The sequence below is a fragment of the Pseudophryne corroboree genome, chromosome 5 (genome assembly GCF_028390025.1).
Source record: "Pseudophryne corroboree isolate aPseCor3 chromosome 5, aPseCor3.hap2, whole genome shotgun sequence".
Taxonomy (NCBI): Eukaryota; Metazoa; Chordata; class Amphibia; order Anura; family Myobatrachidae; genus Pseudophryne; species Pseudophryne corroboree.
In genome coordinates, this window is record NC_086448.1 from 683,707,651 (window position 1) to 683,718,861 (window position 11,211).

Genomic DNA, 11,211 nt, shown 5'->3' on the forward strand with positions numbered 1-11,211 from the left:
CGCGAGTGGAACGCAGAGACTTCCGGCCAGCGCCTCTTCCGCGGAATGGAACGCATGGTGTTCCGGTCGGTGGAACGCAAAAGACGCGTCTCCGGCAGTTGCCCTTCCAAATCGTTAAAATACACTCATTTAAGTAGCCGTGCGTTAGCGATAGCCACTGCCTGTCCTGTGAACCCTGTAACTTTTTTCCTAGTTGGTCTGAGTTAGTTATCTGAGAGGTGATCAGTTAATGAGAGACTGGGTTTATACTAATCTCCTTAATTGGCACTTCCTGTGGTTGATCCTTAAATAGTGCTCAGCTGAGGCTGAACTTTATGCAGCTTCCATTTGGCTCTGGACACTTGAGCAGTGAGTATGGTTCTCCTGCAGCTCCCTTCTGACACATGATTACGGTTGGTGATTATTTTTTCCTGTTGTGCCTCCTTACAGACTGAGTGTCTGACACATGTACAGAGCCCACAAGCTGCCATGAGCTATTTCTACATGTAACTAGGTATGATCTTTTCCAAAATGACGTTGTTAGTGTATTTTCTTATGGTGTAGTTACTCTGTTATTTATCTAATAGGTGACTACGCCTTGCAGCTTCCCCTACGTTATAGGCTTTTTAACTTCATTATGTGATCAGGCATGTTGCCAACTTTGAAGGCCATTCCACACATCTGAGTGATCTGGCTTGCCGTCCAGGTAATCATTTGCCTATCTAAACAGATAGTCCTAATGGTGGAGGTGTCTCTTCCATCACACGTGGATTATTTCCAAGTATCTCTTTTTTACATATATAAAAAAACAGCTTTTTAATACGTTTTCTGGTTTTTGTGACAGTCTTCAGGGCCTGGGAGGCACTGGTGGTGTTGGTGTTGAATAAATCTGGGTTCTTATACATATTAATTGTAACTGTTTCTGATTGTATAGGTGATTTAAGTGCCAATCTTGATAAAGGTCCGCATAAGGACCGAAACGTCGATGAAATACGGCATCAACAGTGAACCCGAATAAAAATATACTGAATTTACAAGTGACTTCAGAGACTAATTTCTGGGCGTGAGTGCACCTTCCACCTAGGTGGTTGTTGTGGTATATATATATATATATGTGTGTGTGTGTGTGTGCGTGTGTATAGATGTAAACATACACTGTATATGCATGTGTAATATATATATATATACAGGTTGCGGGCAGCACAACCATTAACTACAAGTAAAGTCCCAGTGCCCTCTGGAGGTACTCACACTGATGAGCCCATATACAACACCCATGGACGGCGGCACTTGGGTAACAAAACCCACAAACTGCAGAATACTGCAACGTTTCGATGTCGTCAGGCACATGTGCCTGACGACGATGTAATTAATACATCGAAACGTTGCAGTGTTTTGCAGTTTGTGGATTTATTACCGAAGTACCGCCGTCCATGGGTGTTATAAATTATATATGTATATAAATAATTCACCTGCTTCCTTGTTAGGGGCCATGCTGTTTGAAGTGCCCCGGGCCCCCCATAGCCTTAATCCGGCTCTGGAGGCGCCTACTTATACCAGACGCGTCCTGTTGCGTTACAATATCTGAGCATCGCTGCTGCTTCCAAGTAAACAGCAGCAATGCATCCTCCAAGCACATCTGAATGAGGCTCTTAGTGTACTAGGTATTTAGGATTAGTGGGCCCGATTCAGACCTGATTGCTGTTGTGTGAAATCGCACATCGGCCGATTTTTCGAATGACTGCGCATGCATATGCACCACAATGTACAGGCGCGTCACCAAACAGCGACAGGATTGTGCGAAAATTTTGATTGCACGGGCGTTCGCAAGGTGATAGACAGGAAGCGGACATTTGTGAGTGGCAACTGGCCATTTTCTGGGAGTGTCAGGAAAAATGCAGGCGTTCCCAAGTGTATTCAGGGCGGGGGTGTGACGTCAGCTTCGGCCCTGATCAGCCGGTTTGTATCACACTGTAGGAGTAAGTCCTGGGCTACACACAGAGTCACAGACTGCACAGATTGGAAAAATCATTCGATGGTGAGTGAGCTGCTAATGGATTTGCAGATGTCCGCTGTCTGGTGGAATTCTCGCATACACATGCATTCGCACACTTGCACGGGGCGGGTTTTCACTCTCTATGGGTGGCGACTATCTGATCGCAGACTGCTGCAAAAATCACAGCAGCGATCAGGTCTGAATCAGGCCCAGTGTTAGGTGTGGTTACTGTAATGTTGCAGTATTATTTGCCACCAGCATTAAAACTAGAGACGAGCGGGTTCGGTTCTCAGAGAACTCACTGCAGGACACATGTTCCCAATGTTTGCAGAAGTTGTGTCAGAAGCTGCTGCCATAAGCAAACCCGGAGAGATCACCAAGCAATGGACCTCATTCAGTGAGGAGTGCAAAATTTGTGAATTGCAGTCTGGGCGATTATCGAACGACTGCGCATAATAGCGTCAGAAAATGCGTACACATCGTGATCGCAATGCAGACGCTGTGTCACTGACAGGAAGCCGGTGTTTCTGGGTGGAAATCTGCCATTTTCTGGGTGTATCTGAAAAAACACAGGCGTGCCCAGGCCGCATCATAGATGTGAACTAGTGGCATCTTCAGTTGGGTGTAACTTAGCCGGTATGGTGCCAGCAACCAGCAATGGGAGCCCACATGGGGGTGCCAGTCTTTAAAAGACTTTGGTTTCCCATGCTTTTGGTGAGAGTGGCTATTTTGTCGGGACCACTAGACAGGAGGGAGGAGGCCCTGTGGTACACAAAGTTTAGAGGGAAATTTCCTACTTTCTAGTGAAATAGTTGGGATGGGAGCGTGATGGCAAGATTCCCAGCAAACTGCGCCATCATAGCCAATTCATGGCAAAGCACTATATACAATAGCATAAAGTCACAGGAGTGACTGCGGCAAAAGATGTAAGGACGGCTGTGGCTGACTCAGAATCAGCCCCTGTATGCTCTCAAATTGTTACACAAAATTATATATGAAAATAAGTTCACTTTATTTGATCTGAATATAAGAGACAACTACTCATGCCGTTGTAGGCACTGAATGGATAATGCACTGACTTACTGCAATTCTAAAATCTCAATATTTGCTGTCTCAGTGCTGACATGTTTATCTTGGGCAGAACTGTGTCTGTTAAGATCAAATGAAATTCAGAGATAATAACAAAATATTGCTGTGTCTATTTCATTTTAAATATCTCGTGGTGTAAATTGGTATGGCAGGAAAGTTTAATGCAGCATGCATTACTTCAAACAGGAAATTGTATTTAGGACTTTTGCAAAAAAACCAAAAAAAACCCCACAAATGACAGCACAGATTAAAGTACCTGTAAATGACTTTCTGAATATCCAGAATTTTTCTAACATCCATTCAGAGGACAATACAATGGAATTTCCAACTGATAGTTATAACTTAATAATAATAATAATAATAATAATAATAATAATAATATTTATTATTATTATTTATTAACAGTTTCTTATATAGCGCAGCATATTCCGTTGCGCTTTACAATTAGAACAACAGTAATAGAACAAAACTGGGTAAAAACAGACAGACAGAGGTAGGAAGGCCCTGCTCGCAAGCTTACAATCGATAGGGAAATAGGCATAGATACACAAGGATAGATGCTACCTATTGCATAATGGTCCTCCAGATTGCTAGGTTCTAAATGGGTTGTATGATGATACCCCACAAAGTTATCCAAGTGTCAGGAGGGTGTGAGACTAAAGAAAGACAAGATATGTGATGTTATGAATATTCTACAGAGGATGTACTTAGATAGGGAAGCACTGAAGGTTATGTGGGTGGGTCTGGAATTTGATAGGCTTGTCTGAAGAGGTGAGTTTTCAGGGAACATTTAAAGGTTTGGAGACTAGAGGCGAGTCTTACTGTGCGTGGGTGGGTGAAGCCCAGATAAAGTCCTGTAATTTTGAGTGTGAACAAGTAATGCGTGTGGATGAGAGACGTAGATCTTGTGCAGAGCGGAGAGGTCGAGTAGGGAGATATTTTGAGATGAGTGAAGAGATGTATGTTGGTGCAGTTTGGTTAATAGCCTTGTATGTGAGTAAAAGTATTTTATATTTAATACGGTAGAATACCGGTAACCAATGGAGGGACTGACAGAGCGGATCTGCAGACGATGAACGTCTGGCAAGGAAGATTAGCCTCGCAGCTGCATTCAAAATGGATTGTAGTGGTGAGAGCCTATGTTTGGGAAGACCGGTCAGGAGACTATTACAATAATCAATGCGGGAGATAATGAGAGCATGGATTAGAGTTTTTGCTGTGTCTTGTGTAAGATAAGGGCGTATTTTGGATATGTTTCTTAGATGTATGTAACATGATCTTGAGACAGATTGAATGTGGGTAACAAAGGACAGTTCAGAGTCAAGAATGACACCTAGGCAGCGAGCTTGTGGGGTAGGGGTGATTGCAGAGTTCTCAACAGTGATAGAGATATCAGGTTGGAAACTACTATTGGCCGGTGGAAATATAATTAATTCTGTTTTGGAAATATTAAGTTTGAGGTGGCGAGATGTCATCCAAGATGAAATGGCAGAAAGGCATTCAGTGACACGGCCCAATACAGATGGTGACAAATCAGGGGAGGATAGGTAGATTTGAGTATCATCCGCATACAGATGGTACTGAAATCCGAAAGAGTTGATTAGTTTGCCAAGAGATGTGGTATAGATAGAGAAAAGCAGAGGACCTAGGACTGAGCCTTGCGGTACTCCAACTGAGAGAGGTAGCGAAGGAGAGGTGGAATCAGAGAAACGAACACTGAAGGAGCGATTAGATAGGTAGGATGAGAACCAAGAAAGGGCTGTGTCCTGAATACCTAGGGATTGTAGTGTTTGTATGAGAAGAGAGTGGTCAACAGTGTCAAAAGCAGCAGAGAGATCAAGGAGAATAAGTAGAGAGTAATGTCCTTTAGATTTAGCAGTGACCAAATCATTCACTACCTTAGTCAGTGCCGTCTCTGTGGAGTGTTGGGCACGAAATCCTGACTGAAGTGGGTCCAGTAGGCTGTGTGAGTTAAGAAAGTGTGTGAGGCGAGTGTAGGCAAGTCTCTCTAGTAGCTTGGAGGGGCATGGGAGCTGAGAGATGGGACGGTAGTTAGAGAGAGAGTTCGGGTCAGAGTTTTGTTTTTTCAGAATGGGAGTAATCACTGCATGCTTGTATAGAGAAGGAAAGATACCAGTAGACAGGGAGAGATTACAGATTTTCGTTAAGGTTGGGATGAGCACAGTAGACAGAGCTTTACTAATTTGTGAGGGTATAGAGTCAAGGGGAGAGGTATTAGAGTAGGCAGATGAAAAGAGTGCAGATACTTCATCTTCAATTGTAGGATCAAAGGAAGAGAAGGTGTTAGAGGGTTCAGGCAGGGAATTGAGCAGGTCACTTGCTGTGGAAGAGCATACCATTTCATTTCGGATCTTGTCAATCTTGTCCTTGAAATAGGAAGCAAGATCTTGCGCACTGACAGTGGCTGGTGGGTTAGGTGAGGGAGGGACAAGAAGTGATTTAAATGTATTAAAAAGTCGCTTGGGGTTAGAGGCTTGAGCAGAGATGAGAGATTGAAAATATGTCTGTTTGGCAGTGTCCAGAGCAGTACGATAAGAGTGGTAGGTGGTCTTATATGTGAGAAAGTCACTACGAGATTTACGCCACTGGCGTTCAACTTTTCGTGAGAGTTTTTGTAAGTGTCTAGTGTATTTAGAGTGCCAGGGTTGACATCTAAGTCTACGTGGAGTGTGATGGGTAGCTGGAGCCACTTCATCAAGTGCTGTTACTAGAGTTTGGTTAAGGTGTGACACAGCAGTCTCTGGAGAGGTGAATGTAGAAATTGGTGAAAGCAGTGGTTGCAGAGAGGTAGATAGTTGTTGAAAATTAATAACGTTAATATTTCTGCGGGTAAGAGGTGTCCTTGTAGACTTTAGGGACATGGAGTTTGAAGTAATGGAGGAGAGCATGCATGTGATAAGGTTGTGAACTGAGAGAGGGAAAGGAGTGTTAGTGAGTTCAGAAACAGAGCATAGTCTGGTGAATACAAGATCAAGGCAGTGGCCCTCCTGATGAGTAGGGGAGTCAGTCCATTGGGAGAGGCCAAGAGAGGAGGTTAGAGAGAGTAGTTTAGAGGCATGGGGAGATTGTGGACTGTCAATAGAGAGATTGAAATCACCCATAATGATGGTGGAGATGTCAGAGGATAGAAAGTGAGGGAGCCATGCAGAAAAATCTTCCAGAAACTTTTTGGGTTGCCCAGGTGGGCGATAGATAGCTGCAACACGCAGAGAGAAAGGGGTGAAAATCCTAATAGAGTGTACTTCAAAGGATGTAAATGTGAGTGAGGGAACAGGTGGTAAAACAATGTGCGTGTAACATTTGGACAGTAATATTCCAACACCCCCTCCTTTGATGTTACCAGGCCTGGGGGGGTGTGTGAAGTGGACATAAATTATTAGTAGTAGTGCAGGAATTTGTCACCATCAAAACAAAGCATAACTCTTTGTTTGTTAATATGGTTCACATCAGAACAACATCCTCAATATGGCAGTCCTAATCATATACAATATTGAGAGATTCTCAGCATTCTTTTTGGTTAGTGTTATCATATATACAGACCTTAAAAGGAATATATGCTGTATACAACCAAAGACCAATCTTCCAATTAATCTAAGGACATCCAAGGACATCAGTACTTACTTTATACACAATTTAAATTATATCAGCAAGTATGACACAGTACATGACTTCTATAAATATAATGACAAAAACACTTAACAAGAAACCAGAAAAAATATTAATGGTTGCAATTAAGCATAACAACACAATACATGAATAGTTATGAGTATGAATTTCATGTGTGTAAGTGAACAAACAGCACAATAATTACCATAAGACATGATGTCAAAGTTGTACAATGTAGACATGAGACATAGGCTAGAGAGAACTCTACTGTAAAAACTAAAAATTTAGAGAGATGTGTTAATGACAGAGGCGGCAGGTACACAGGGACATAAATGGGTGTGGTGGATGAAATAGAGGAAGTATATATACTTGAGTACCTGGTAGGGTGTATGTTATGCAAGCATGAAAAGATAAGTTTTGAGGGGACATCGGAAGTATTGTATTGAGAGGGAGCAGAGGAGCTTGTAGGAAACTGAACTATAGGGGCAGACTGTGAGAGTCAAGAGAGCAGGTTGTCGGAATCAGAGAAGGTGATGGAGGTCTAGAAGAAATGTATCTGATGAGGTTACATTTTGTAGTCGATGTTGGTCATTTTGGGGCAGATGTATTAATCTGGAGAAGGCATAAGGAAGTGATAAACCAGTGATAAGTGCAAGGTGATAAACTCACCAGCCAATCAGCTCCAATATGTAAATTAACAGTTTGGAGCTGATTGGCTGGTGCGTTTATCACTTTGCACTTGTCACTTGTTTATCACTTCTTTATGCCATCTCCAGGCTAAATTGTAAAGTCATGATCAGTGAATAAGCAAAGGACAGGTTGGGAAAAGAGACAGAGAAGTGTAATGACAGTGGTAATGTCATGACTGTGGTTTTTGTGAACCCGGCGTGTATGTGAAGTCCGTGCGGGTAACTGGAGGACTATGTGTATATTTGGCTGGTCTGTTGAAATCAGTGAGATGAAGTAGTAAGGAGCAATCCCTGACCGGGAATCGAACCCGGGCCTCGGCAGAGGGAGCCGTATCCTGACCACTGGATCACCAGGGACTTGGTGTTGATAACAGGATGGTGATTGTATTGGCGAGAATGAAGAAGATATACTGTCACAGGAGTAGGTGTCTGTGTACTCAAGGTTACTATGAAATAGGTTCTCTGGAGTTACGCAGATTTGGGGGAAGAGCTGAAGACATTGAACTGGGCTGGTTACTGGTGAGACTGGAAGTGGGCTGGTTACTGGCAAGACTGAAAACTGGGCTGGTTACCGGTGAGACTGAGAACCGCACTGTGAACCAGGCTGGGTACTGGTATAACTGGAAACGCAACTGTATGTAGAACAATGACTGTGGCTGTGACTTTAAAATGAGGCTGAAGATGAACTGAAGACTGCAGCTGTGTCATTAAGACGAGAATGAAGAATACTGCAGCTGTGTCTTTAAGACGAGACTGAAGAATACTGAAAAATTCATACAGAAGATCTTAAGACCTTCATTGATGCCTCTTCTTCTTATGGGAACATCTAGATTTAACCAGGGAGAGTGGAATTTCCTGTAAAGAAAAAACTTTCTCAGAAAACATAGGACCTCCCAGGAAAGGAGTAGCATCATAAACTGGATCAAATTCAGAGTCTGAGTCCAAGTCTAATGGAAGATACCAGTCTTCTTTAAGAGTAACTACATCCGTTTTGTAAGCTGCATTAAGTTTAGAATAACATAAGGAACTTGGAGTGGAATCAATGGAAAAATAACCAACTCTTAAATCAACAGGCTGTTGTGTTTGTACTGTTTTCCAATTCTTGGCATTCCTGAAGTTCCTAATGAATTGGTTCATCAAGGCATTATCTTGCTCAGAAAGCAATGGGTCAGAAAACGGAGCATTGGCTGAATGTTCTGAAGACTGAGTGGAAGATGAAATTGGACTCAAGGAAACAGATGCCATTGAAACAACATTAGACTGAGGTTCACATTCAGACTTTAGGTTAATAGCCTTGGTATTTTTCTTGACTTTTGATGCTACACCAGAATTATCCCGACATTGATGAGAAAATATCCTTTCTGAAGTTGTCTCGCTGAAATCCTCAAATGAGACTGAGAAGTCACTTGAAATCTCATTCTGGATGGAGATGTTAGTAATTCTCCCTGAAGCTACGATACTTGCGTCTGCAACTGAGGAAAACGACTCTGGTGACTGGACTGAGGAAGCAATATCAGTATCCCTCTCAGCAATATTAGCCTGAAGTTCTTTATCCAAATCAACAGATGGAACAATAGGTTGCTCAGAAAAGCTTAGGGACAAAGCTGAGAAAGCTGTAATCAGATTGGTATCCAGCACTGTAGCACTAGAATGCTTAACAGTTACTGAAGGAATAATTTTACTTGCAGTTGCTGAAACCGGAGAAGGTTTTAGACCTATGGACAGAACCAGATTAGGTCCTGATGTTTTGGATTCAGCTGGAACTGAAGGAGACTGACCAGGCAGGACCTGGAGTATTGCTGGACCATCTGGAACCAGTGACGAACTGACCAGGTTGGGCCTGGAGTATTGCTGCTGTACCGGCTGGAACTGGGACGGACTGACCAGGCTGGACCTGGAGTATAGCTGGACCAGCTGCAACCGGGACGAACTGACCAGGCTGGGCCTGGAGTATTGGTGGTCCGGCAGGAACCGGGATGGACTGAACCGGACATATAGATGAGACCAGATTGAGTCCGGATAAACTTGAACTGGCTGGAACCGGAGGAGACTGAACTGGACATATGGACGACACCAGATTGAGTCTGGATGAACTTGGACCGGCTGGGACCAGAGGAATCCCTGAACCCACGGTTGGATCCGGATTCAGTCCAGAGAAATAAGTTGTGACTGAAGGAGGCAAATTGCGGCTGTAACTGGAGTGAGTAGAATCCAAGTGTTCAGATGGCCCATCCTGGATCTGAACCATACTGGATGCCAACAGGGTGGTGCTCTCTGAAGATGGCAAACAAGAGTTCATTACTGCATCTGTAGCACAAAGATTTCCATCTGGGAACTTGGCTCTGGATACTTCTCTTGGGACTGAAACTCTGGTGACCCCTCCTGGGGTTGACAAATCAGACACCTCTCTCAGGGTTGATATTTAAAAAAAAACCCTGGGGTTGACAGATCAGAAACTCCTTTTTGAGAAGAAGACTCATATGCCCCTACTAGAACTTGAACATTGGATACCCCTCCTGCAGTCAGCAAAGCAAATGCCTCCTCAGAGGCTGCAGAGTCTAATGCTCTTTCTGGAGCTGGAAGTTAAGATGCCCCTCCTTGGGCTGAGAACACAGATGCCCCTCCTTGAGCTAAGGACACAGGCGCCCCTCTTTGGGCTGCAGAGACAGATGCCCCTCCTTGGGCTGCAGAGACAGACCCCTCTGAGACTTTAAATGGCTTAAACATTCTTTTCTGGACACCCAACTTGGGATAGAGTCTTTTAATCACAGGACCCCAGTCATAAATTTGAGTCTCTCTTTGAGGAGCCTTCTTGACACACCCATCAGCAGTAGCAGTATCAGCTACTAAAGATGACTTGTAGACATGAGTGCTATGATACTGAGATTTGTCACCATTTCCTGGCTTGCAAAGAATACAGTACTAAACAAAATGAGAATTTCCGTGGTAAAGACAGAGGTGTAGCTCCCTACGCTACTGACATTCAGCTTCAGAGAGCTTAGGCCTTGGGTAGCTCTGATTAACAACTTTTCCTTGCACAGAGGAAGAGACTGTAGTAACTGGATGGGACAAAACAGAATCAACAACATTGGTAGCATTTCTGAAGAGTTCTGGCATCACAGAAAGAAAACTGGTCAAACGTTCTCGTAACTGTATTAACATCTGGTAGAAAACCCACAGTTGGTCAGGATTCTGAGTACATGGAGTCTGATAATCTCTGGAGAAAGTGATCTGCTGCAGACACTGTGCCAATTTATGCTGTGACGACTCCAAACCCTTTAGAAATCCTGCAATGTTGCTTAGGAGGTCCCGCGTCAGAAAAACACTTTCGGCCGGGTCCATGTGGCCAGTTCCTACTGTCATGACTGTGGTTTTTGTGAACCCGGTGTGTATGTGGAGTCTGTGCGGGTAACTGGAGGACTATGTGTATATTTGGCTGGTCTGTGGGAATCAGTGAGATGAAGTAGTAAGGAGCAATCCCTGACCGGGAATCGAATCCTGGCCTCGGCAGAGGGAGCCATATCCTGACTACTGGATCACCAGGGACTTGATGTTGATAGCAGGATGGTGAATGTATTGGTGAGAATGAAGAAGATATACTGTCACAGGAGTAAGGTGTTTGTGTACTCAAGGTTACTATGAAACAGGTTCTCTGGAATTACGCAGATTTGGGGGAAGAGCTGAAGATGTTGAACCAGACTGGTTACCGGTGAGACTGAAACTGGGCTGGTTACTGGCGAGACTGAAAACCGGGCTGGTTACCAGTGAGACTGAGAACCAGACTGAACCGGGCTGGATACCGATATAACTGGAAATGCAACTGTATGTAGA

General features: G+C 43.7%; 1 long non-coding RNA gene across 1 annotated transcript; it reads left to right on the forward strand.

Annotated features, from left to right (window-relative positions):
- The first annotated feature begins 202 nt into the window (after positions 1-202).
- LOC134929329 (uncharacterized) lies at positions 203-993 on the forward strand. Its single transcript, XR_010178477.1, has 3 exons — positions 203-493; positions 567-685; positions 914-993. It is a non-coding gene; the product is annotated as an uncharacterized LOC134929329 (long non-coding RNA).
- The last annotated feature ends 10,218 nt before the right edge of the window (positions 994-11,211 follow it).